The sequence below is a fragment of the Culex quinquefasciatus genome, chromosome 3 (assembly GCF_015732765.1).
Source record: "Culex quinquefasciatus strain JHB chromosome 3, VPISU_Cqui_1.0_pri_paternal, whole genome shotgun sequence".
Classification (NCBI taxonomy): domain Eukaryota; kingdom Metazoa; phylum Arthropoda; class Insecta; order Diptera; family Culicidae; genus Culex; species Culex quinquefasciatus.
Window position 1 is genome coordinate 118,844,702 of NC_051863.1, and position 27,073 is coordinate 118,871,774.

General features: G+C 37.6%; 1 protein-coding gene across 1 annotated transcript in view; it reads left to right on the forward strand.

The window, feature by feature from the left end:
• Nucleotides 1–27,073, forward strand: part of LOC6044694 (PDZ and LIM domain protein Zasp) — a 142,826-nt gene that overhangs the window by 26,809 nt on the left and 88,944 nt on the right. Inside the window, 1 exon segment of the mRNA XM_038264322.1 lies at nt 2,651–2,688. The gene's annotated coding sequence lies outside the window, so the exon portion shown is untranslated.

Below are 27,073 nucleotides of genomic sequence, written 5' to 3' on the forward strand. Positions count from 1 at the left end.
GTTGATAGGTCTATGGTCTTCAGGTTTTTGATTTTGGAATTTTCGGGATTGGAATTACCAAGGTCTTTTTCCATGCGTCCGGGAATTCACCTCGTAACAGCGATTTGTTGACGATGTCTAGTAAGTCCACAGCAACAACGTCCAAAGCGTCCACCATTACCCGTTTCGTGACGTTTTCAACACCAGCGCAGTCCTTCAGTGATCGTACCGTTTCCTTAAGCTAAGTGTTATTGGGTGAAACTCACTCAACAGCTCCTCCGGTTCCGTCCCTCCTTCTTCAGGCGTAAACGTCGTTGTTGGGATCCCTGCATTTATCTCTTCCACACTCCGTACAAAGAAATTATTGAGAAGCCTTGCCGTTTCCGCATCTCCCCGTGGCTTTCCAAACACGATTTCCATCGGCGGCTGTCCGCCTGGCTGGATCAGCGATTTCAAACACCGCCAAAGCTTCTTTGAATCTCCGCCGCAGCTCCTTATTTCCTCGTTGACTGATGAGTTCTTTGATGTTCGAATTTGGTTAACGTAGCGGTTCCTGCTAATTTTGTACATGTCCCAATCAGTGGCCGCCTTGGTGACTTTATACTTCCGGTAGGCGTTATCTCTCAATGTTTTCAGCTTTCTCAGGTGATCTCCATACCAGTCGTTAGGGTTTGCACGTTCGTCCACGCGGACGTCGACGAGTCTTCCAACTGCCGCTACCATTTCCGCATCAAACTTCTCTCCCGCTTCGTTGACTGAAACCGTTGGGTCCGGGCGACTTCGGCTTGACCGTAGGGCATCTTGCAGTTTCTCTTTAGAATACCGACTCCAGCTAAGACGTGTCTTGTTTCGTTCGGTGAGATGTACGTTGCTTGTTCCGGTGCTGATGCTGATGGTTTCGTGGTCGGATATTTTAAGCTCCTCTAAAACATGCGCAATTCCACCTTCCACGTTTGTGAACACAAGGTCAATCATTGTGCTGCTGCTCGGCCCAACGCGGGTCGGCTCGGTAACTAACTGCCTCATGCCCAAAGCCTCCGTGACGTTTCTCAGTTCTCGTGAATAACCTGGCTCGTTCCATCGGATGTTAAAGTCTCCCACAAACGAGTTTGCTCGTTCGTCCACAAAAACGCCCCTGAGCCACGTTTCTAGATTGTCGACAAAAGTAGCGTCGCTGCTGCTCGGTGAGTGGTAGATTCCTCCATAGATGCCGTTCATGGTTGGGGTTTTGACGTCGATTGCGAGGAACCAGTTGTCACCAGCCACGAAGTTTGATATAGTCTCAAAGTCAATCCGATCATCCAAATACATTGAGACCCCTCCCGTATGAGCTGACCTGGACAGACAGTCACTCCTCCTGTAGTTCTCAATCTCATACTCATCAAGATCATGTTGTGAAGTCAAGTGTGTTTCTGTCAATATCACCAGTTTCGGCTTGTTCTGCTGAATCATCACCTTAAGCTCGTCAAAATGTGTCCTCATCCCTGCTATGTTCATGTACAGCAGTTCTCCAGCAAGTTGTGGTTGCTACAGAGTGTAATCAACCAGCTTATTTCGCCGTTCCTGCTGCTTTCTGTACACCGGACACTCACTGCTCCATGCTGCATGGTTTACGTCGATGTCACTATTTTTTTCAATCCTCAGTTTCTCACAATTTGAACATTTTTCACGTTCCGCCTTGCAATCCTTCAACTCGTGCGATCCACTGCAGATCGGGCAGGTGATGACAGCAGCTTTACAATCAGCTCCTTTGTGGTTGAAACCGTTGCACTTAAAGCACCTGAGCACCTGAAGTCCATCGAAGACACGGCAACGCTTCCAGCCGCAGTTCACCTTCCCTGCATCCAGTACTTTAAAGTACGTTTCTGCATCCAACTCGACTAAAGCGTTGTTGTTGTCGTAGCTCCACTTTTCGTTGCGGTAACTCCTGCAAAGTTTGAAGTGTTTCAGGTTGGCAAACGAGTCGTTGTGATCTATCAACGTCTCCCGCAGTTCGTCCTCCTCCAACTCTTCAGGCATGCCGATGATCTTGATGGTAGGTTTCAGAGAATCTCGCAGCTGTACGTCGTACCGTTCTCCAAGCTGCTTCTTTACGTTCTCCTGTAGTACCTGCACGGAAACTTCATCCTTCAGCGCTACAACAACTTCACCATTTTTGTTGGTATATACCCGCTGCACGTTCAGATTTTTTGAGCTGACTTTCCTCTGCACTTCCATCTGCGCGTTCTCAACCTTAACTCCTTCCTTCGGCTTGATGACAACGACTGGATCCGGCTTCTTGCTTTGTTTTTGTTTTTGCTCCTCTTCCGATATCACAACTCTTTGCTTCACAACTCTTTGCTTCACCAAAAAACTGAGTGACAATTTTGGTAACTCATTGACACACCGACAGACAGACATTTTTCGATTCTGAGTCGATAGGTATACGTGAAGGTGGGTCTGTGAGCTACATGTAAAAAGTTCATTTTCAGAGCAGGATCATAGACTTACCTCAGTGAGGAAGGCAAAACTGTTTGATGCAACTGTTATGAAAAAAAAATCTTTAAATTTAGATTATTCATCAATATTTTATTGATTTTTTTTTTCAAATACTACATAATTTTTTTTATTTGTTTATACAAAACAGATGAGCTGCCGCATTTGACTAATATTGTTTTATTTCGAATTTCAGAACCCTCGTCAACACTAGGTGCATTTAATCAAATACAGGTAAGTTCACGAAACTGATTTTTCGATTAGTAATCAACAATCAAATATCTCCATAAAAAAAGAAGAAACACGTCACCCGGTTAAGACGGTCAACCATCGTGACTTTTCTTTGTATGAAAGCTAAGTTGTGCTCAGCTGATTTGTTTTGATGGTGCGCGGTTTCAACACAAATCCGTGGTCATCACCATCGATTAGACTTAAAAATAAATCCAACACAGCATACCAGCAACGGGTGAAACGGTAGTTGCTGTGGCTAAAATTTGGCAAAATCCGATGCCCGATACCATAAGCCTCTACAACATTGTATCTTTTTTAGCAGTGTAAACAACACTAGGTATAGGTACCTTTTTTAGAATTTTATAATGGAAATTGGATTAGTTCAAACCAAAATTATCAACAATTTTTTAAGCACAGCAAAAGCAATTTTCCAGTCATTTTTTTCTAAATAATTTATTTATGATAAAATTAAAAACAAAACTATTATTTTCTTCTTAATATGTGATAAAAATGTAATTCTAAGAACATCTTTCCTCATTTTTGAAGCACCTATAAAATATTCTTCAACCCTATCAGTTCACCCCAAATTCTTTGAGCTCTTTCACTCAATCTATCTTGCCCTCCCTCGAATCGCCCACCTCACATCAAATGATCTCATGCCAAGGTGTGATCGGAAATGGGATGTGCTGATGCAAAGTGATGCTCTCTCGGCTGGGTTCCACACCGAATCCATTCATAACTCCTTCTTTTTTTTCCTCCAGCACCGGGAGTTTTTGGCAATTTATTCCAAGCTTTTGCAGCTAAACAAAACACTTCTTCCAGAAGCTAATTAAAGAAGTGGGAAGCACGGTTGGGTCATTTTTCTTTTTGGTGGGGATCGTCCATACAATGTGTAGCATTTTGTTACAGTTTGACTTTCATGAGCGTCAAAACAATGATTCTTCAATTTTTAACGTCACTTACGGACGACCCAACACGTTACCGCTCGATTGTTATGACTGTATCGAGTGGCAAATTAAACAACAACGTCCTCGATTTTGGTATAATTTTAGAACGGAACGGTCATGTACAACATGTGCTACTGCTGCTGCTGCTACTACTGATTCGCACATTGCCACTGCTGCTGTGGGAAATAAAAGTGCGTTGGCACTGGGCGAGCCGATTTTATGGGCGTCCTTCAGCGAGAAATGCGGTAGTTTGACGACTTTGTTATAAAAGCTTTAAAACTATCAATTAAGTTTGATTTTTTATGGTTTTCTAGTCGCATAAATAAAATTGATGATACCCGTTTAATCACAAAATCGACAGTAGTCGAATTCATTGAGAAGTTTGTCACCGGTCAAAGAAAAAAATAAATTGGAATAAAATGGCTGAAGAAGTACACTGAAATATTCTTATTTTGAGATAATTTAAATAGTTCATTTCAAAAAAAGTTTATGCATTCAATGCCCAAAACTTATTTATTTTATTCTTTTTCAGGAAGTCAACGTGAGAGTTGAATTAGTTAAATTTAAGTACATTTTATGCATTATTTTGTTTAGTTTTTATTTTTCATTGGTAGTTATAGGCCTTTTGAGGTTCCTTGGCCGAAATAATTAGACCCGTATTTTTTGTTTGGCCATTAGGGTGACCTACGCCACACATTTTGACCTAATTTAAAAAAGTATCAAAATTTCGCACCATTTCAACCGATTTTTGTTGTCTTAGAGCGCAAACGACGGGTATTAGATAGGCTTACAGGAAAAATAGTTAAAAGTTTCGAATATCTAGCCTGACTTTTAAAAAGGTCAAATGAAAACTTAAAATGCTCTTTTGAAGGTCTCGGGACCAAAAAGTCTATGTCTGAAAGTATTTTTATCAGATTTCTCGGAAAATTTTACATAACATATCAACAAATGGTAAAGTTATGTTTTCAATATTGCGAGATACGATTTTTTAAAAATAAAAACTGCTGCTCAGTTATTACATCGATAAAACTACGCAATCGATATAATACGAATACCATCAACTCAAATACCATTAACAAAAAAAGTCTAGATATTTTAAAATGCGATTTAAAAAGATGTGGGAGAACAGCATCTAATTCCATCGTGCCTCTGATGTTTCCATATCGGCACTTTGACATAGAGTTACAACCAGGCCTGCAAAATGTTTCCAACCCAGCGTACATATGAAGCAAACCAAAATGTCAGTTCACTGCTAGCATGTGACTGTAAGCCTACTGAGTCCGTTCAACCACTGCCGCCTGACTCGTGCCGGTCGGCTGCTGGAGAATGAGAGACGTGAAAAAATGAGCTACACTCACTCAATTCGTGTCGTATGACTGACTCGTAAAATCCTCTTTAAACACTATTTTGACTATTTTTAAACAATTGATTGGTTTTAGACTGTGCAAAACACTTAAAACAACCATAACTTATATTCAAAATTACATTTCCACGCATAAATGCCAACTTTTTGTGTAAAAACTAGTTTCTTTATTTGTGTGCGTGCAACGTCGAATGAGCGTTGGTCGACTACTGCCTCGCATTGAAGCTGCTCAGTGAGCTAGGGCACTCACAACTGAGTCGGGTTTGTTTATGTCACGGTTTTGCGGTTCAGTGAATGGATCTGAAAAAATCGTGTATGCGTCGCCGATTATCGCGTCAGGACCCCTGACATTTTCAGCTCTGGTTACAACTCATAAAAAGCGTTTTCAACTGAAATCGAGTTAAACATAGCTCAAAAGGAAGTGAGCAAGCAAGTTTCGCTCAAAAGATTTGCCCAAGGTTCCTGATTTTCGGTTCAAAGATCAGAAATCACTCACTCCTCTCACGATTCTTTGCCGACTGGAGCTCGCAACCAGTCGCGAGCGAACACTACACTCAGGCTGCCAGCGACTTGCTCAATCGCTTCTCCCAGCCACCCAAATACTTCGTGAATTTCTTTGCCCACCCCGTCCGTCGACCCGAGCCGCACACGAATACGTTCAGAGAGGAGAGAATCTAACAACATGCCAGCTCGGCGCTCTTTTGGCCTGCACTACCACAGTTTGCCGTAAATTTGTATTGGGCATGATGGAAATTGCTTGTAAATGTGGCTTTGATTTCGCGTTGTCAACAAAATTGTAAAACATTTTCGATAACATTAATTTTAAGCAGTTTAATATCTAAGTAAAACAAAGCCGATCGCAAACTATTTCGACTCAGTGACTGAGCGACATAACGCAATCGGTCTCTCCGAACCATTTGCCGATACCCGATTGAAGTGAGAGAGAGAGAGCAAAGAGAGAGTGTTCTGTGACGATTGGTGTGGAAGCGACAAACGGTGGAAAACAATCAGAGCGGTTTTTTGTCGCTTTCAATTTGTGATCGCGTGAGAATGAGTCGTTTTGGAGCAATAAGGACTTTTGGGTCTGCCAAATAAGTGTTTAAATAGTGAAAATCAGCAAATTGGATGGAATTAGGAGCGAATGCTTAACCTGCCAAACATACGAGAATTTCCCCTATCTCGGCTGATTTTGAACCCGATTTCGATGGTTTTTGTTGCGAATGATCTGGAAGGACTCAAGAATAATCTTCAATAACAAACAAATATAATTGATACATTAGCCTAAGTTATAGGCGAAACGACATTTCCTCTTTACTTCTCTGCCAAAAAATTTGTATAGTACTCTCTAATGTTTTTAATGATTGAAATTATTGTTTTTGCATAAACAAATCGGTCACTTCATGAAAATTTATTTAATCAGCAATAAATTCTCCAGATAAAAATTTGGAATTAGTACTTATTCTAGAACTTGAATTAAATGAGCAAATGTTAAATCTAATTTGATGAAAACATTCTAGAGATTCTTAAGGTATCAGAATTTAAAATTTCGTATCAGAATCAAAATTCGTATCAGGTATCAGAATTTAAAATTTCGTCTGAAACCCCTTTGGGCTGTATATTAAGTTACAGAAATAATCATAGTGCACTCCGAACCTGTTTTCCAACAACGATCAACCGCAGCTGATCCCCATCCGGGATGGAAGGGATCCCAAACCTGTCCGGAAAACTTGAGCCGCTCAACCACAAACGGCAGCATCCGCGCACACATTACGATCGCAATCACATTGATCTTGAAAAATAGCAGCCAGAGCACTTCTTGTCCCACCACAAACCGTGAAACGTGATTCGTCGTGCGGTGGGAGATCAAATCCATCAAGGTGCACTTGGCACATGGGGCGAATCTGTCCCCGCCAAGTCCCCATGAAGGTCACGTTCTAAGTTGGGTGAGTCTTTTCCCCGAAATCGTGGCGTGGGAGTTCTGTTGGTGTGTGCTTTTTTCAGTGATTGGTTTTACAGCGACTAAAGACGTCTGGCGTTATTTTTTTTTTGTTTTTTGCAATTGTGGGAGTGGGATTCCGCTAGTGAATGAGCTGAAAATAGAACAGCAGCAACTAACCTTCTCCTCCTCACCGGAGGAAGGGCATCTGTGGAAAGAACAACAACAAAACACATACAAATGGACTGTCTTGCAACATTTCGGATGGTCAACGTTGTTTTTTGGGTTACTCACAGTCGAACGGGGATGTTACGCAAGTTTAGTAATACCGACTTGAAGTTGCGTAATTTGTTGTTTTGGGTGTTTGGAAATAGCTCAATTATTCTAACCGCGGACTACAGATGGGCATTTGATGTGAAGTTTTCACGCAGAATGTTCTCTCAGGACTACACCCAAAGCGAACTTCGTTGACATTTAGTGATGAAAGTGAATTTGTCGTCCGTTTACTGCTTATCGGCCAACCATCTCGTCATTCCTGTTGTTTGACAGTTCAAGTGAACTTTTGTTAAAATATCCAAGACCACGTTTTTCGATTCAATAAATGTTCTGTCTACCCGAAATGATTTATCAAACCAAGTGTCAAGAGTACAAATCAAGAGGGACAGCACCCTTTCCCCGAACAAGAATAATTAGGTGCGAAACGTGGCCCCAAACCCCGACATTTGTAGTAATTATGCTGTGAACGTCAACATTCAAAATATGTTTGGAGCACTTTTCGGTTGAGCAAGCCGCGACTACCCCAACAGAGAAAACAACGAGCAGCTCAAGGGGACGGAGAGATCTCCCGAGAAGACTCTTCAAACGGACGGTACTTGGCTACCGGGCAGTACTACCAGGCTTAAGATGATGCTTGTGCAGACCTGACGTCTACGGCGGGTAATGGTATTAACTAGGTCAAGCCGCGGCTTATGTTTTCGAACATCTACATCGAGTTAGTTTGGCCGTGGTCAGGGGAGAACCTCCCGTCCCTTTCGATGGATCCAGCCGAGAGTTGGATTATGAAATTAATATCTTGAAGTTGATGCGTAGCAGATGGATGCGGGACGTGTGGGACGCGGAAATCGAAGCGATCCAGATCGTCGTGTAAACAGAGCTGCTCACGTGTTCTCTCTTGAGCCGGCGATTGCTGATGATTTCATCATCGGGCCGGATCGTTCTGCATTAGTTTTGGATAAACAAGCTGGCCGTAACGTCGGTGGCGTTTAAATTTAATTTGATTGGTACAAGTTTCGATAGATCACGGATGTCGAGAGGTACACACCATCTAAAATGCATGAACCCGGATTGGAACTGTTTTCGAAACATGCATCACCTTAGGATCTTCTTGAAATCTTTTGTTGAGCACCTCTGGCTTCCGCGAACGGAAACGCATTTTTTCACAGCCTTATTTGCCCAGACCAGTGACGGTCAATATCCGTTTCAAATTAAGTATCACGTTCTCTTACTCTTGATCTTGATTTCGACTGACCCGAAAAAAAAACAACCCAAAGGAGCGGCCGTGGCTGACTGGTTACGGTGTTCGCTTTGTAAGCGAATGGTCCTGGGTTCGATTCCCATCTGCTCCCAATGAGAAAGTATAGGAAATATAAATCTTGAAACTCTGAACATGAACGAAAAATCAAAGTCGCTCGAGTCGGGGTTCGATCCCCCGTCCTCTGGATTGGTAAGCAAAAATGCTAACCACTAGGCCATCGCGACTTGATGAGCTATGACTGGAATTCGGAATACTGTTACCACCATCAACTATATACGCGCTGGGTCCTTGTCCATTTGACAAGGGTTCGGAAGTTCTAAATAACGTTTGAATCCGATTGGTCCAAACGTTCTTCAGGGCGGGGCTTGTCGACAAAGCTGAAGTACCTCGCGCTCGGCTAGCCAGCGTAGAAATGGGTCACCGAAGCTCGGCAGAGCTAACACCTTCCAAATGCCTATGCGAGTTATTTGCATGTATAGAATGAGAGCTAAAAATACATGGAAACAACTCAATTTGTAAGAAGCGACCGCGTGGTCCCGTTTGGTTGGTTGCACACACACACACACACACACACACCCGAAAAAAAAACAACCCAACAATTTCGGCAAGGATCCCGTCCAGACATACGACTCAACCAACAAGGCGGAAGAGGAACGGCAGAAAAGGGCAAAAAACAGCAACAACAAGGAGTGCGCTGAAACTGCATTTAGGCACGTTTTCGCATTTTTCTGCTGATTCGGCTGTGACTTGAACGCCGAGTTCAACTGTGAGTCAGCGACGCAGCAGCATAAATCAAAGCATCGAACAATATGTTTCGGACGTGACAAACGTTGAATTGCATCTTCACGCAAAACTCGGAAGAAATCGATTCTTTCTAGGTTACTAGAACGGCAGATCGAAAATGAGATTCTGCAAAAATCGCCAATCCGCTACACCCAATCCCCATCTGGTTCTTCATTGATCAGCTTGAAGCTCAATTGCAGCCGAAAATTATCCAATTATCTGCTTCATTCCTCCTCCACCAAGTCGTGGGCCACAAACGGTTGAAAGTCCGAACCAGATCGGAACAAAGCGCGTGCAACGAAACGGACGTAAATCATTTAATGAGTGTTAATTTTCATTGCGCACCTTCGAGTGCAGAGGGTGCTGGGGCGGAGGATCGTCGAAGATCACGGAACACACTGACGAGAACAGAACGGTTATGTGATTCTTCACTATAAAAGAATGAGTAATTGTATAGAATTTTGAAAAAACGACATTTTAATGTTGTATTTTTTGGTTGGATGATTTTTTTCACGGAAATACATTTTTTTGATGAAGTCCATCGTTTTCAAGGTAAATGTTTTTTATTGTATTTTTTCCAAATCATGTATAGTTTTTACACTTAAAAAAATACTTCATGGACCAAACGCACACATAAAAAATATGTTGTTGAACAGCTTCTCAAAATAAAAATGTTGCAAAAAAAAGTTTTTCTCAGTGTCATCTAATGAGGCCTAATTTTCAACTCGTGATATCTCGGAAAAAACAGTTCAAATTTCAAATAAAAAGAATAAAACTTTTTTTTATATATTTTTATTCCCGTCAATGACATATTTTCGCATTTAAAATGAAGAGCAACCGTTCGAAGAGGGTAAAAATAAAATAGTCAAACATTTTCAAATGTTGGGCTTGATTTTTAAATTCATTATTATTTAAAAAGCGAAAAAATTCACAATACTTAGATTTATTAACATTGAAAATCTAACCCATAGTTCCCGAGATAACGCGAGTCTAGAAATGAGGGGTACTTGAATGAAACTGAGAAAATCTATTTTTTTATTGAATTTAAACTTTATAAGGCTGTTTTGCAACAATCAGCACTACTATGTCAACAAAGAAACTTGAGGGAAACATTCTCAGCTTTTTGAAAATATGTTTAGCATGGGTGCTTTTGTTTGATAAAATATTTGTTGAATGCAAATACCTTTAACTAAAAATGGTTCACATTAAAAAAAAAGAAAAATCAGTTTTGATGGCAAATTTGATCTAAAATGATTGTTGTAAATTTATTTGAAAATAAACTATAGCGCAAAAATAGATTTAAGTCTTCAAAAACTTTTTTTTTTTTGAAAATTTGAAATGCTAAGTTGGGAGTTCTACTTTTAGTGATAAAAATCATTTTTTTCGGCTAATCTATTTTTTTCTGAAATTCTGCCGAAGTCTTCAAATCGATCAGAAAATCTCTTCTCAAGTTTGATGTTTGATAAATGCTGAAACAAAAATTCATCAAGAATTGTAACTTATATTTTGATCAGGAGATATAATCTTGGAAATAAAAAAATATATTTGTTTTATTTAAATGTTAAATAGTACAAAATTGTCGATTGCAATGAAATACCGTGTAATCATTAATTTAAAAAAGTGCAAGTTAAAATAACATCAATGCAAGTTTCCCACAGGTCACAAGCATAAATTAGTTTGGATTGTTTTTTTAAAAGAAAAACGTGGTTTGCGGTGCACATTTTTAAAAAAAAAAATACAAAATATATAATAATGATTTTAAATCAAATAAAAAATTCAACAATTTTCGAAAATACAGACAGTTTTCATTTCATTTAGGGTATATGGCCCTATTTTGGACCTACTATGCAAAGCGTCAACATATTTCGCATTGTTCTCAGGAACGGTCTAACTAATTTGGCTCGTTACAGGATTGTTTTGTTCCTTAATTTATACTTAACAAAGTGTACTATTGAAAATTGGAAATAATTTAACCAGTTCATTGTAATAAGCATTTCAAGTAAAACATTTTTTGGATGCATTTTGGACTTATTGAATGTATTTTGGAGACATCGCTGAACCTATTTTGGACCTACACTCTGATTGGTTAAAATTTGGACAACTCGAATTGCGGCGTGCGGCGGCAACACGCACACTTACAAAACCTCGGTTTGATGAACCAAAGGGCCTATCCACGATTATAATTTGGAAAATATTTATTTCAGAAATTAAAAAATTATGGTAAAACAATGGATTTGAATTTGAAAACGTGTTTTCATTATATTGAATGGAAACTCGCGCATCTTTAGCAGGTCTCTGTCCTATTTACAATTTGCGTATTCTTACGACCTAATTGTTCAAGCATTAGAACATAAAAGACAACCCGTTATTAGTCGCAATAAAAACACCTTAACTTAAAATTAAATGAATGACAGAGATACATACACAATACATAGCAAGTTACAATGAAAAAAGGTTTTAAATTTTACGCTGAGCTTAAGTTCAAATATTAAACAATCAAGAAATTTTAAAGGGAGATAATAGCTTGTAACTTGTAATAGTGGCCGACAGCTATAAAGTCAACTTCGTTTTCCAATAGCTTGTAACTTGGTTTAAAACTTTCTCATTCTCACTTTTTAAAAACAATGTAATATTTGAAAAAATCTTTGTTTGAATACCAGGGTGCCTTTGATAGTCATAGTTTGTCTTATTAATAGAAGATTTCAGGTGTTCAAACATTATTTTTACTTCGAACTTACCATCACTTAGGTTGCTGATATAATTTCTAAGAAAATCGTTTATGTCAATATTTAGTTAACTAAGTTTATAAACTTTTCAACCTTATACATATCAGTTTTAGGTTAAGTTGTTTAAAATTCAGAACTATGCCTGAAATTTGTTGATACTAGTTTTGTTTATTAAATTTTAGATTTATATTACATGTTTAACTGAGTTTAAAGAACGAATCCATCAACATTTTCTTAATTATAGTTAACTAACTTTTTAACTTTTAAAAATTTCATGAAAAGTTCTTTATGAGGTACTTTGAGCACTTCTCTACCATGGTCAGTATGATTCCATACCATTCCGTACATATTTAATTTGTACTCTTCATTTTGCGGAAAAATCTCAAACCTATCAAAGTCACCCAGATTTACAGTAATGAGATATGTCTCAAATCATAAAATTCATAAAATTAACATCGCATTCACCTCTCATGCTAATTTTTTTTCGAAGATTTTTATTTTTCTTGCTGGTTCAATTGTGTTTCTAAAATGATTGACAAGGTTTTTTTTTCGTATGAATATTTATCTGATTAGTTTGCAATACGTCGTAACAGCCATCACGATCTCCGACACATATTTGATTTTTTTTTCTCTGAATCAAACCAAATTTTGTTTGTTTTCCAGTAAAGACATTTAAAAGACGTGCAGATGACAATTCAAAACATTTTTTATTTATAACTCGTAAATTGATCGAGAACTGATCAAAATTTGATTTGTTTATAACTAGCGCTTAGGATCTTTTTAAAACTAACTCAAGATTTTTTAAATTTAGTTCATACGACATTTTCAAAAACCACTCGTAAGCAATGTTGACAGCTCCTGTCACGGTGACAAATGACGATTAAATGAACTAGAAATTTAGGTTTTTCAATCGTTTCCATTCAATTCGAAACAAAATAACCAGTTTGCATTATTTAAAAAAAATTAAAAATATATGCAGCTAAATTGGTGATAATGATGTTAAGACAAAAATAAATCAACATCAGTTTAAATTTTGGGATACTTTGCACGTCCAAACAATACCTAAATCTCTATCATCAATTTGCATTTTTATCGTTTAAAAAACATATTTCGTTGTTTTTGTTAATCATTTGCTTTTTTTAAAAAGATTTCTTTCAAATAATTACTTGCAAAGAAATTTATTCAAAATATTAATTAAAGATTATCAATTAATTTAAATGAAATATCGAAATAAATTGATAACAAAACTGCAACAATCTGTTATACGTGTTGGTTTTAGCCTTGAACAAACATTTGCAAAAACATATTTTAAAAACTGATCCAATAGTTGATTTTAAAAATATAAATAGTTTTTCTGAAAATGTAAATTTATTTGAATGGTTAGTGATGAAACATAACAAATTAAATAAACAACGGAAACCGGATGAAATTGCTTGGTTTCATGCAAACAGAAAAACATCAAGGTTTCATGAGCCAAATCTGATAAGCAAACGAGGCTGAAATTTTTTGGACCTAATCTTTGAGCTAGGAAAATGGTATGAAATACGAATGGCATTGGAAAAAGTGGCTGAAAAAGCGGAAATAATCTAAAATGTTACCATTTTTGGGAGAGGTCAGCTACAAAACGGTCTTGCTTACACTTTCTGTTGGTTGTATTCAGTGAATTCGTACTTTAAAAGCCTGAACTACCTTTATTATTAAAATAGGTCCAAAATAGGTACTAAGTCCAAAATAGGGTCATTACCCTACTTCATTTTATTCAAAATATTGAAGTTTAAGAAAATGTGTTTTTTTTGTTCCGTGATTTCTCGAACGTATTTTTTTTTATTTTTTGACAAACATTTGCAAAAAAAAAAGTAAGGAAAAGTGTTATCCCTGAAAAGTTATCTTTGAAAAAAAAAACACAATTTTGTTACTCTTTCTTTGAAAATGTAAATTTAATTCTTGTTCTTCAAAAAAACATCAATTTGAAGAAAAAGCAGTAAAAACTGCATGAAATATTATTTTAGGTTTCTTCTGTACATTACATTTTAGCCAAAATCCAAGTATTTCATGGAAAACTGTGTTTGTTGTGTAATTTTCCAATTAAATAATTGGTCTGAAATTTATTAATCAGGAATAACACAGGAATAAGCTCAAACAAAAATGTTTTAATTGAATTTGGAACAACAATATTTATATTTTAAGGAAGATCAAAATACACAATTCGTTGGATAGGCATCATTTGATTTTTCAAGAACGGTATAGGGCCAGTCGTTAAGCAATTTCCTAAAGCCATCGCGGGCCAGATCCTGCCTGCGAGCCGTAGGTTGGGCAGTCCTGCTCTCAAGCATCATTTGATTTGGCTCATTTTGCTCATTTTTGGCACCACTCAAAAGTTTCGCTTTCATCGTTAAAAATGTCAAAACTAAATCAGTTCAGACTCAATTATCCGAAGGCCTCAGAAAAATTTCACTTCGGATAATTGAATCACGAAAACACATTTTTTTCGTTGTCTTATTTTTGATGGTCAAGCTAATGTATGACTCATAAACTACTCTGAAATGTTTTGTAATTTTTAAAACCAATATGGCGGCCAAAATGGCGATGATAACATACTGAAAAAAATGCATTTTTCAATGTGAATGCAATCAAATATTCTTATTTGACTTGATTAGGGCTGCAGAACTGAAATTTTACGTTCAAAATAAAAAAAAATAAAAATAAAAATTTTTAGGTCATGATTTGATTATCCGAAGTTCCATACAAACCTTCGGATAATCGAGTCTGGACTGTAATTGAAAAGAACTTTAGAGCTTTCAGTGCTTGTACAAAGTGTCATTATTTTCAGATTATTAAGCTATATCGCTTTTATGTGAATCTTAAATCAAAAATAAATTTGAGGACCCAATTGAAAAAAAAGCCGCCACAACTTCCGTCTTTAATATGTATTTTTCTCAAAATTTTTAATTCACTTTTTTTAGCATTTTTCTTAAACCTGTTTGCAAAACTTAATTTATCCTTGTATTTGAATGATGATCTGAAGATCTGTTAAACAATATTCCTGGTAGCAATTAATGCAAATTTCGGTACTATCGATACCAACCCTCATACCGTGGGAACCAAATCCAAAAGTTGGTGATATACGAGTGCATCCTTTTTCTGCACTGCGGAGACTGCAAGCGGCTGTAAACGAGTTACGGCCCATTACAATCTCGGGGGTTTCCCACCCCGGGGCCCGGCAGCCCCTGCTGTCGTCGGTGCGTCGCCAGGTCAGGCCAAAAAGAATGATTTACAACCCGGATGAAATTCGAGCCCTTTTTCTCGCAGTTTACAAGTTTTATTACACTTCGCTTTTTTGTTGTTGTTTGCTTCATAAAATTCGCGCCGAGAAACTCGTCCTGACCCCAACAGTCCCAGTGCTGGTGGTGACCTTTGTCATTTGCAAGCGGGCACGCACGTCCTGGAGCTGGAACTGAATTGAAGTTTCTGGGGGTCCCTTCGAAATCGTCGCACGACGGGAGGTCCCAATTTCTCTTGCGTGTCGTCGTCTCTGTCGTAGGTACAGAATTGATTACACCTTTCTGCCATTACCTGGTTCCACAGAGGGGGGTCACGCAATATGCGATTAAATTGTGTCAGCGAAATTTTGAATATTTCCGGGAGTCGAAAAGTCAGTGGAGAAAAATCTTAATAATGTTGATTCTGAAGCTTTAAACAGTACATAACATCCCATTGGCTTCACTTGACTGAATCTTTTCAGATATTGATCAAGCACTTCTTCAAGAACGCAACGAATCGTGGAAGAAGATGATCGTGCAGCAAAAACCACTTGCATCAGCCGCAGAACCATGACGGAAGACGACGATGACGAGCCGCGGCAACCTGATTCATCGCGTCGCGTCACAAATTTCTGGCATGCCAGCTGCATTTAGTGCAAAAAAGCGCAAGAAGTGAAGAAGGCAAGCGGACTCACGCAACATTACTCGGCTCTCTCTAGGTTCCGAAGAAACGGCTCGGTTAATCCGGTGCTAGGCAGCATAAAAATGGCGTAGAAAATTATGCATTCTTAATGGTTGAAGCAGCGATGCACCAGTTGCTCCGGATAGACCAGCCGGATGGAACCAAGGGCCTTCTCCGCCGGGTTCTCACGACTGAGCGAGCGAGTCACTGACCTTGATGAGCGACTCAATGAGTTACATAATCGCCGGCAGCCATCCCCCCGAGTGTCTTACTAATCAACCAACAAATTCAAACAGATCCTGGTCCGCTTCACCACAATGTCCGGCTCGACTGTTGAGGTAGTGAGGATTCAACTTAAAATTATGCCGGTCACCCCAGTCTCAAAAATAGATTCTCGACTCGCCATCCGCAGAGAACGGGGCTAGAAAGTGAATTTCTGCGAGACCAAAAAAAAAATCGCGAGAAGGAAACAGTACTCATCACATCGAAAGTGTATGGGAGAAAAAACCGGTCACCGGGGGACAGCAAACTGACCATCGCCAGTCGCACCCCAAGAAAGGTTGCGTAATTTGTTGCTCATTCATGTCGCGAATGACGGAGCCCCGTCGTCGTCAGTCAGTCGATTCACTTTGCGGGTTTGCAAATCACTTTCTTCACGTTCTTTTGGAGGGATTTCAGAAAATTTTGAGTGTTTTTTTTTTCATCCGAAAGATACACAAGTTATTTGAAAATAGAAGTTTATGCGATAAGCTGCAAAAATAAGATTCTTTCAGCACATTTCGTAATTTATTCAACGATGTTTACACTCCTTTTATGACATTCTCTCAAGTGTCAAATTCCACAGCAATAAAAAGTTTTTCATTTCAATTCAACTGCTAAAATATAGAACTTTTCCGCACTCAAATGGTTGCTTAAAAAAAACTCATTGATCAGTGGCCTTTCTTGACATCAAGCATCTTTTTTGGCAGCTTCCATGTAGTTGATTCATGGAAACACAGTTGATTTCAGATGGCAAAAAATATAAAAAAAGAAAATGCATGGCAATTTATATGCAATTAGCTGCATTCCTCCGCGTTTACCAGTACCACAATAGTAGTTAATGCAACAAGTTGCAAAAAGAAGATTTTTTCAGCACGAGTCGTACATCCAACGTGGTCAAACATCCATGTATTAAGTTAACTCACCATTCAAAACAAAAAATATTGAAAATTGTTACTTTTCGATACCAGTGCTGAAATAAAACTTTTCGGTACTGGTATTGAAACGTATTAATTTTCCAAAAAGTAGAAGTAGAAAAAAGTAGGCCATTTCGTCGTTCAAGAATCACAGGAAAACTAAGTTGTTTCACGTCGGATTTTTTTTTACTGTTCACATCAATTTTTTGAAAGCATTACGCCCTATTTTAGTCTAATTTGATTGGTGTATTGCCACTACCAAATGCATTTATAAATATTTCCTTACCATTTTGGCTGCCATTTAAATTTTCCAAATTACTAGAGAGCATTTAATCGAATCTTTACTGCTTTTGATTTACTTATGGTGATTACGTCACATAGTCAAAAATATATAAAAAAAATATTCAGCATGTAGATTGCTATTATAAAACAATGAAAAAGGATTCGAAACATTTATTTTTTGTTGGCTTCTAGAGAGAATTTTAAAATAATCAGGAAAAAAATCAATTTTAATTTCAACATGTTGCTAATGAAAAATAACTCCTTTCTGGATCAATATGAATACAGAAAATTATTGACGTTGCGAAACAGTTTTTTGAACCAATCAAGCTAAATAAAAAAATCAAAAAGGACAATAAAAAAACTCAAAAGAGGACAATTTTTTGAAAAATTCTAGAGAACGGTTGAAAACATTAAAAAATCATGCAATACAATTATTTTCGGGTTCCTTCGTTTTTGTAACGTAACATTTGAACGACCCCTCTGAGCTGAAACACGAAAGATGCCATACCCGATAGGTTGACAAAGTTTCAGAAAACAAAGTTTAAGGATTTTTTCAGCTTTTTAATATTTTTTCTTCCTAATTTTGGTTTTTTGTTCATTCGATTTCAAATTGGATTATGCATCTTAAAATGATTTGAAAAATAACCAGATTTGAAAGAATCAGAAGTCAACAAAAAGATTTGAACAATTTTGCACTGTAAAGAAAATTAGTATTTCAGCATTTACTCCAAAATATTTAGAGTTTTGGTTTTTGGATTTCCTCACAAATAAAAACTAATCGAATAGAGTGAGGTACAGGTTTTTCTGTAACGGCAAACGAAGTATGCACAATGTTTTTTTATGACATAGAAACTACAAAGTTTTATTTAAACCGAAACGTAACTCCTTGTTACTTATTCTTGACTAAGTTTTGAACGTGAAATTTGCATATCTTTATTTTTTGTATGTTATAAATTTGACTTGCATGTTATAAAATGACTTGCAGAACCAAATTGAAGTACATCAAAAACCCATCCATTTTTCATTTTTATTTTTTGTATTTTTTGATTTGGCTCAAACTTAGTGGGGGCCTTCCCTATGACCAAATGAGCTATTTTGCGTCATTGGTTCACCCATACAAGTCTCCATACAATTTTGGCAGCTGTCCATACAAAAATGATATGTAAATATTCAAACAGCTGTAACTTTTGAGGGAATTTTCTGATCAATTTGGTGTCTTGCAAAGTTGTAGGTATTGTTGAGGACTTTGGAAAAATAATACACGGAAAAAATTGCAGATTTTTTATTAACTTTTTCACTAAAACTTGATTTCCAAAATATTTATTTTTGGTTTTCGAGATTTTTGATATGTTTTAGGGGACAAAACCCCAACTTTTCAGCTATAGAAAACATGGTCAAAAATCTGCCACCGAATTATGAATTTTGAAAAAAACAGTGATTTTTGAAAAATGGAAGTTTCATCCAAAAACAAGTTTGACATTATTTTTTAATGCAAAATTGAATTTGCAATCGAAAAGTACTCTACAGATTTTTTGATAAAAGGCTCCGTTTTCAAGATATAGCCACCGAAAGTTTGATTTTAGCGTAATATTTGCAGTTTTTCAATTTTTAAAAATAGTGACCATGAGTGACCATTTCTAAAAATATTTTTTTTGTAAAGTTTAGAAAATTTTCTATCAAATTGTCTAAGAGACATTGAAGATTGGATCACGGGTTGCTGAGATAAAGCCGCTTTAAGAAAAAGAAACACGAAAATTGAAGTTTTCTTAATCTCACCAAAACAACACACCATTTTCTAATGACCATATCTCAGCAACTAATGGTCCGATTTTCAATGTTATCACATGAAAAATTCGTGAAATTTTCCGATCTTCTCGAAAAACATATTTTTAATTTTTTTAAATCAAGACTAGCTTTTAAAATGGGCGTAATATTCAATATTTGGCCCTTTTAAAATGTTAGTCTTGATTTAAATAATTTCAAAATATTTTTTTCGAAAAGATAGGAAAATTTCACGAATGTTTCATGCATCGTCCTCAACATGCAAAAGTCCTCAACAATACCTACAACTTTGCCGAAGACACCAAATTGATCAGAAAATTCACTCAAAAGTTACAGCTGTTTGAATATTTACGTACCATTTTTGTATGGACAGCAGCCAAAATTGTATGGAGACTTGTATGGGTGAACCAATGACACAAAATAGCTTATTTGGTCATAGGGAAGGCCCCTACAAAGTTTAAGCCAAATCAAAAAATACAAATAAAATCCATTTTTGGTTTTGGTAGAGAATTGCTCATTGCAAGTTTCTGCTCGAACCTTGGAGTCCGAAGGCTTGAATGGGGAGTGCACGCAAATCTCTTTCTACTCCAAGGAACCTTCCACCCCAGTGTTTGAACTGACGACCTTCGGATTGCGAGTCCAACCACCGCCAGCGATTCCACCGGAGTAGGCTTGGTTTGGCGTGTTGTTTGTACTTATGGCATGGAGACGACTCCTACACCTGGAATGACTTAACGGCCTAACAACCAAGGCCGGGACCGACATTTTACTTCCTCATCCGATGGAAGGTTGGAGCAGATGGGAATCGAACCCAGAATCATCCGCTTACAAAGCGGAAATTGAAGTACATGTAAAAGATCATAAAAATAACATGTAAGTGATGCAATAATCAATGCCCGATAAGATTTAAAAAAATGCTTCAAATCATGTTTATTATATCTGGATAAACAAAAAAAGAGGTAACTAGTAGTAGGTTTTTCAGTTGAAATTTTTCCAATATCAGATTTATCTCTTTTGCTAGTCCTAAGTGTATCACTAAATGTAAATTTGTGAATGCTTAGCTGAACGGAACTCCAAAACTCTATTTAGGTATAACAAAAAAATGTTTATTGATTACTGTATAAATAAAAGACTGCATTGAAGTGAATTGAAAACGAATTGAACTTACGAGCAGTACAATCCACAACATTACTTTCCACCTTAATCCGATTGCGCAAAATAAAAAGACACCCCCTCCCAAAGAAGCATAAACGATCTCGCTCGCGCCAACACCGGAGAGCAAAAATAACTTTGGCTCGTGTTTGCGGGTGCTAAAAATAGAATTCACGGTAAAGTTAAGGGAACACCCAGCAGGTAGGTGTCAGACTCCAAACTCCGAAACTCCCCACCTTCCCTCTCAAGTTGCATTTAGGATGATGAATTTGTGGAATCACGAGTGAGAAGGGGAGAGGAAAATTTGAAAGTGAAAAGGAAAAGCGTGAAAAAGTGACAACTGAATGGTTGCAGTCACACACTCATACGTGGGTGGGTGCGGAAGGGTGGGAAGAGGGAGGAAGGGGGACTTGCAATTCAATGTCAATGCTGAAGCTGTTGCTAAAGTTGCAACGGTTGAAAATAGGGTCGTAGCAAAAGGTGTACAGTTCTGTACCACACGGGATGGTTTATAATTGGCTCAATTCAGCAGGTCGTCGTCGTCGTCGTTTTCGACGTCGTTGGGGGTAGACGAATCACCAGGACTGGGATATTTTTTGTTGGAAAAGAGCATCATTGTAGGTGGGATGTGCTGTCGCCGTTGGAGGCGGTGGCATATGCGAAGGTGAAGTTGAGATGCATTATGAAATGTTTAACGTTTTGGGATTGTAAGGTAAGATATATAAAGAAGATTCCGATTTTTGAAATCAAATTGGTGACATTTTGTGAGCTAAATCATTTATTTTTATTTATGTTTTTAATTTTGCAGAAGTTATCTGACTACTTATCTGTAAACACAATCATAGAAAAAACAATCGTGTCTGTAGATAAGCTAGTGTAAGCTTCTAAATATTGTTGAAACCATATTTTCATTGCAGAAGTTATTTGTACATTACTTATGCTAAATTGACCATTTCCCCCCAGCAATAGCTTGATTGCACCGAACCGTGGACTGAGGTCTCCATCAACAAAACAAAATCTACGCGCAAATCACCTTCCCTTAAAGCGCGCGCCATTAAGGCTTGACTTTTTGCGCCCGCGGAGAGGTGCAAAATCGCATCCTAACGAGCTTACATTTGCATGCCAAACAGTCGTGTTTTCACACCCTCCTCCTCCACCTTAACTCAGAAGACGCCCTTTCGTATTGATGGAGAACTCCCCCGAGAGGTGGCCACAGGTTCACAATGGAAGCTTACCAACGAATACCTGTCCAAGCGACGAGATCTCCAGGTGTTCTGTGCACGATTGGTTTGAGCTAGGGAAAATGGAAAGTACACTCAGTAACGGCTTGAAAAATGGTAATCAAATTTATCATTTCCTTCTCTTTTACTAAGAAGTTTTCAGCATTGAGTGTAGCAGACCCTTTGGCACAGCTGGAGTTCAGCTCCGACTGCAAAGTCCTGGAGTTCAAGTGCAGCGATTGATGAGAGGAAAACTTGTTTCCAATTCAAATTGATTCGAGTGCTCACGCTCACTCGCAGAAAAACTCCAAACTGATGAGGATGAATGATATCGGCGCTCGGCGCGGAGTGCTCATTTGCGGCCGTAATTGTACGGGACTCGGTGGTGCCCGTAAATTACTTATTCAAATTTGACCGCTCGAACCGGTAGATCTCCACAGGTCGAAGGTGGCCCCTTTTGTGGAGAAAAAAGGGTTTCCGCTCTTTTCAAATCGTGTGCAAAACAAGTCAATGAACTCCTTGACTCGTCTTTTCAACCAGTAAAGTGATATCACGCTAAACCCATTCAAGAAAAAACGTTTAGAGCGCCTAGCAGTGACTTCAAAATAATTGCTTCTGCACAAGTGAAGGAAGATACTCGCGAGGTTGATGAAAATAATAAAGAAAGATGCTCGAAACCAGCAAACATTTTATGAGACTCTCTTTTTTTGCATCTTCTTTAGAGAACAACATAAACGGTGCAAATTGCGAAATCCGAATCAACTTATGCAAATGGATCCCCCGGCAATGAATGGAATCTATTGTGATTCAGTTTTTTTGTTTTGTTTCGTGTATTTGTTTGAAGATCTGGTGTCTTCTTTTCTTCGCAATTTGCACAAGCTGAAAATTTTCACCACATTATCACTATCGCCGTCGTTGTGCCACAGTGAATTAATGCCAGCTTAGGAGGTACTTTATTGGATGTACTAAAGGGTCGATATGAGAACTGGAAAACACTTGCTTTTAGTAAACGGAACTAAGGGAAAGGGCGTGCTGATATGGAATGAAAATTGTATTCTAACCATTTTTTATATAAATATTGAAAAAAAACATGAACTTGGAACGAATATGAAAATATTGGTAATTCGAGAAAAAAGTCGAAAATTTAGGCTGCAAATTCTAACGACTCAGAAAAAAAACAAGATGGAATGAAAAAAGTTTGTTTAACAGTCTGGACCCGAAGCCTGATTTTTCTGTTACAATCTTATTGGAATTCCATATAAACTGTAACGGGGATTGCAGGCACCGGGTCCTGACTATTAATGTATAAGCTCTTTTGAAGGAAATCTAATAAGACTAAAATTCTTATACATGCATTTGATCTAGAAAGTTAAAAAGCAGGTAAGAAAAATTATCCGAATCTCGTTCTGCTTGTAGCCCCCCTTTCTTCAATTTTAAGGCATACATCAGGAAAATAATTTTAAAAACGTTACTTAATCCACCTTAAGGTGGTTGATGCCTTCCTCACATTCATAAAGTCAATACATTCAGTAAAAATAACAACATTCTCCCATAACATGTTTAACAAATCAATTTTATTACTCATTTTTTTTTTTTGATAGGGTTCGCAGAACTTCAATATTTCTGGATCATCGGCAAAGTCTGATAAAAAAAATCTATCCAACGATAGTTTGCATGGAAGATTCAGACTATATTTTTATCACAATATCTGAAATCCAGCCTCCAAAAAGTGTATAAATAACACTTAAGTGCTAATAACTTTTGATAGGGTTGTCAGATCGTCGATGTTTTGGGCTCACGGGAAAGGTCTTTTCAATACCATTCTGAAGATGTATAACATGGTAGATTCTTGCAAAAATCACCCTTTTTACAATCTTCCGGACATACGCCAAAATCGCTTTTTTAGCATAACTTTTTAAGTACTTAACTAAACTTGCTGATTTTAAATAGAGACCTATGGGACCCCAAGATGGATCGAATAAGACTAATACGGTCAAAATCCTTTAATCTAGTCCGGAGATAATCTTTTCAGCACTACTGATCATAGGAACGTAAAGAAATTGTTTCGGCTTGCAGTCGCAGTAAAACGCGTCGATTTATATATCCCCCCCCCCTTCTCTCTACAGTGCAAACAACCGTTGTGCCCCCCCAACCTATAACAATTCCTCCGTTTAATCAACGATACTGGACAACGTTGATTATTGTCAAGTGAGTAGGACTTTCGGTTTGCCAAATGTATTGGTTTATAAATAAATAATTAATAATAATATAGGCCCTGAAGAAGGTCCCAACCAAGGACCGAAACGTTGGCGACGACAAAATATAAATCGACGCGTTTTACTGCGACTGCAAGCCGAAACAATCTCTTTACGTTCCAACCATCAGTCGGAAATCCATATTTGTAACTGATCATAGGCTTCGACGATCTAGTGGTGTTTCCCTTATCAACAGCATGTTCAGTATGTTCATATGCGCCGAAAAGATATAACACCATGATTGCCAAAACTAGATCAGTTGCGAATAGGTAACAGTCATTGGCCACCAACGGCGCCCGCCTTGTCAGTTGGTAGATCTCGATTTTAAGGGACGGGAATGTTAGTTCGCGCAGGTTCATTAAGTTTAACTATAATTTTCATGGCATCTTTAGCGATAATTTATTTATTTTGTGTAATGTTTTCATAAACAATACTTACAGTTAGCTTGGAATAGTACTTCATTGTTTGAAAACCCATAAAAACAGAAAAGGGGCCTAATTAAACCGTAAATTCCTGTGATTGCCCTTAACACTGTTTTTGGGCATAACTCAATCATTCGGGACGATTCTTGTTCGAAGGGATTTGTAAGAATGTCTATATGATCCTTAAATTGTGCAGAACTTGACATGAACAAATCTGTAATTTCTGTGACCGAAAACATCGTTCCAACTTTTTGAAAACAACTACTTTTGCAGAATTTCTGAAATAAAAAGTTGGAACGATGTTTTTGGTGGAAAAAATGACAGATTTGATCAAATTGAGTTCTACAAAGTTCTAGGACTATCTAGACATCCTAACAAATCACTGGAAAAAGAATCGTTTTGATTGGGTGTGTTTTGCACCAGAACCAGTGAGTTGAAGTTATCGTTCCAACTTTTTTAGATCCTTGGGCGTTGGAATGTTAAGAAACTTGTTCTTTTTTCCTGGAATTTTTGAAAATAATATAAGAATTTCAAAATTTTAGAGATACAGAGTATTTTTTATTTTTCTTAGAATAAATCTGAACATTCACAATTTATTGAATCAAAAGATTAATCTAAATTCTAATATATCCTATAGGTTATAAATTTCAAACTTTGAGAGAAACTCATATTGAAATATTTCTTTAAAAAAATCAGAATTATATCGTTGATTTAGAATTCATGCATGCACCTATGTTTTCACCTCTGTTTAAAATTGATTAAATAAAAGAACTATAATTAAATTTCATTTGATTCATTAAAAACCAGTTGCGGGATAAGATTAAATAGGTGAAATAATTTCAACCTCAAACTTGTCGTGAAAGCTTAGAAGAATTCTAAAGTAGTTTAACGATTACGAATCTTGGGACATTTGATTTTTTTCAAGTTATCAAATTATCGATTGATCTTCGGAATTGTTTTGACCTTAAGCTTCCGACTAGGATTTCAGAACCATTTTCAATAAATTAAAAACTTAGAGGAAATTTTTGTTATTTTTTCCATTTCCCAGCAATTAAGTAACAGTAACTTCAGAAATTATTATATTTAACAGATAGTTAATAGTTTCCACTTTTTATTGTTAATTTAAAAACTTGCACCAGCAAAATCTCTGTTCCACAATTACCTAATCTCCATCAATCGATCGTTGACTCAATCATGATCCAGCTTCATGTACACCAGCCCTACCAAACTCTTGCACTGTTGGGATTAGACGCTATCCCCACTTCGGTAAAGGTGGCCACGTTCTTGCACCACACGGACAAGTCGCGCTCGATCGCTTCGATTGACCCGGCTCTCTGGAGACTTGACTTGCCAAATGTCTCCTGGACGGTCGAAGGGCTGAGTTGGCGGTCGGTTTTCTTGACGGGCTGGTAACCTTTTCCAGATCGATGTTGCAACCTAAAACTCGAGATTTAGCCTTGAGCCACGGCAGTTAGTCATCATGGGGAACGGTGGATCTCTGGTGGATTAGATTTGCGCTGTAGATTTTTTTATTGACAGAAAATTTCATGAGTAGGAACTTGTCGTTATTTGCGACTAGCTTCTGGCGTTCTTGAGTAATTTAGCTAAATAAATAACAGCAAGAACCTGTAAGATCTTCAACTCGTCCATGAAGAATCGGAAACGGTGAGGTGCAAGATTGAATGGACCGATTAAAATGTTCTATTTTTAGCCTCGACTGAAACCAACAGATCGATGCTTGTGTGCTCTCTTATACTAACTGACATTTTGGTGGTTACGAGAAAATCGATTTTTTAACTTTGAATAACTGTTTCTGGGAAACTATTCGACAAACAATTGTCCTAATAATTTTAAAGTGTGCTCCTGACATAACTTAAAGATATGGTAAAATATGAAAACTTTTGAAATGCAAAAAAAAATTTGGCAGAGAAATTACGAAAAAAAATCATGCTTGCAATTAGCACAAGTGTGTCTTGAACAGTGATTTGTATGAGTTAGCACAAACGTGCACAGGGCGAATTTTGCAGTTGAGCTAAAATGCTTCTTCGATGGCAGAGTCGTGTATACTTCCAACGTGGCACTTGGTACAAAAGTGCGCAGAGTCATTTTATTGTAAAAATAGTAGTTATTTGTTGTTTCAATGTTTTTTGCGTATTAACTTTGAATTGTTGTTAGTTAAGGAACATTTTTCTTCACAATACTTTTTTAATAGACTTGTTTATCATTACATTTATTGTGAAAATTGTAGTTTTTGAGAGCAACTAACGTTAAAACTTGAATTTTATGAGCATGAGCATGAGCATGAGCATGGTTGACTGCCAATGAGCTGCTACTCCGTTATTGACAGATCAGCTGAAGTTAAACAATGAATCAAAAATGATCAGTGGGAGCCAACCATCCGTTCACTGTTTAACCCCTGAAGACCCCGACTTTATTAGTCAATACCGGCGCCCTCCCAAGAAGCCTGCAGTTCAACAAAAGGGAGGAATGTTAGTCCGATAGTTGAAGTTGCAGACTCATCAAGCACACAGTTTTTCGCTATATACTTGTTGATACCGCTTGAGACCGTTGAATCCACAGCATCTCCTTCAAGCATCACGTGATTATTATTTTTTTGAGTTAGTAGGATAAGGTATTGGCTTTTCGATGCCTCCCGAGCTACGATGCTATGGGGAGGACTTTCATAACAAACCCGTCGGCGAGCCTTCCGAGCAACGATGCTATGGGAAGGTCTTTCTAATTAGCACACCAAAACACTCGCGCACAGGTATTTAAATACTGAATAAATGTAATTTTTCATCACGATTACCCAGACGACATTGATGATATAGGAAGGACTTTTTTTACAGTCATTTACAGTAACACTTAA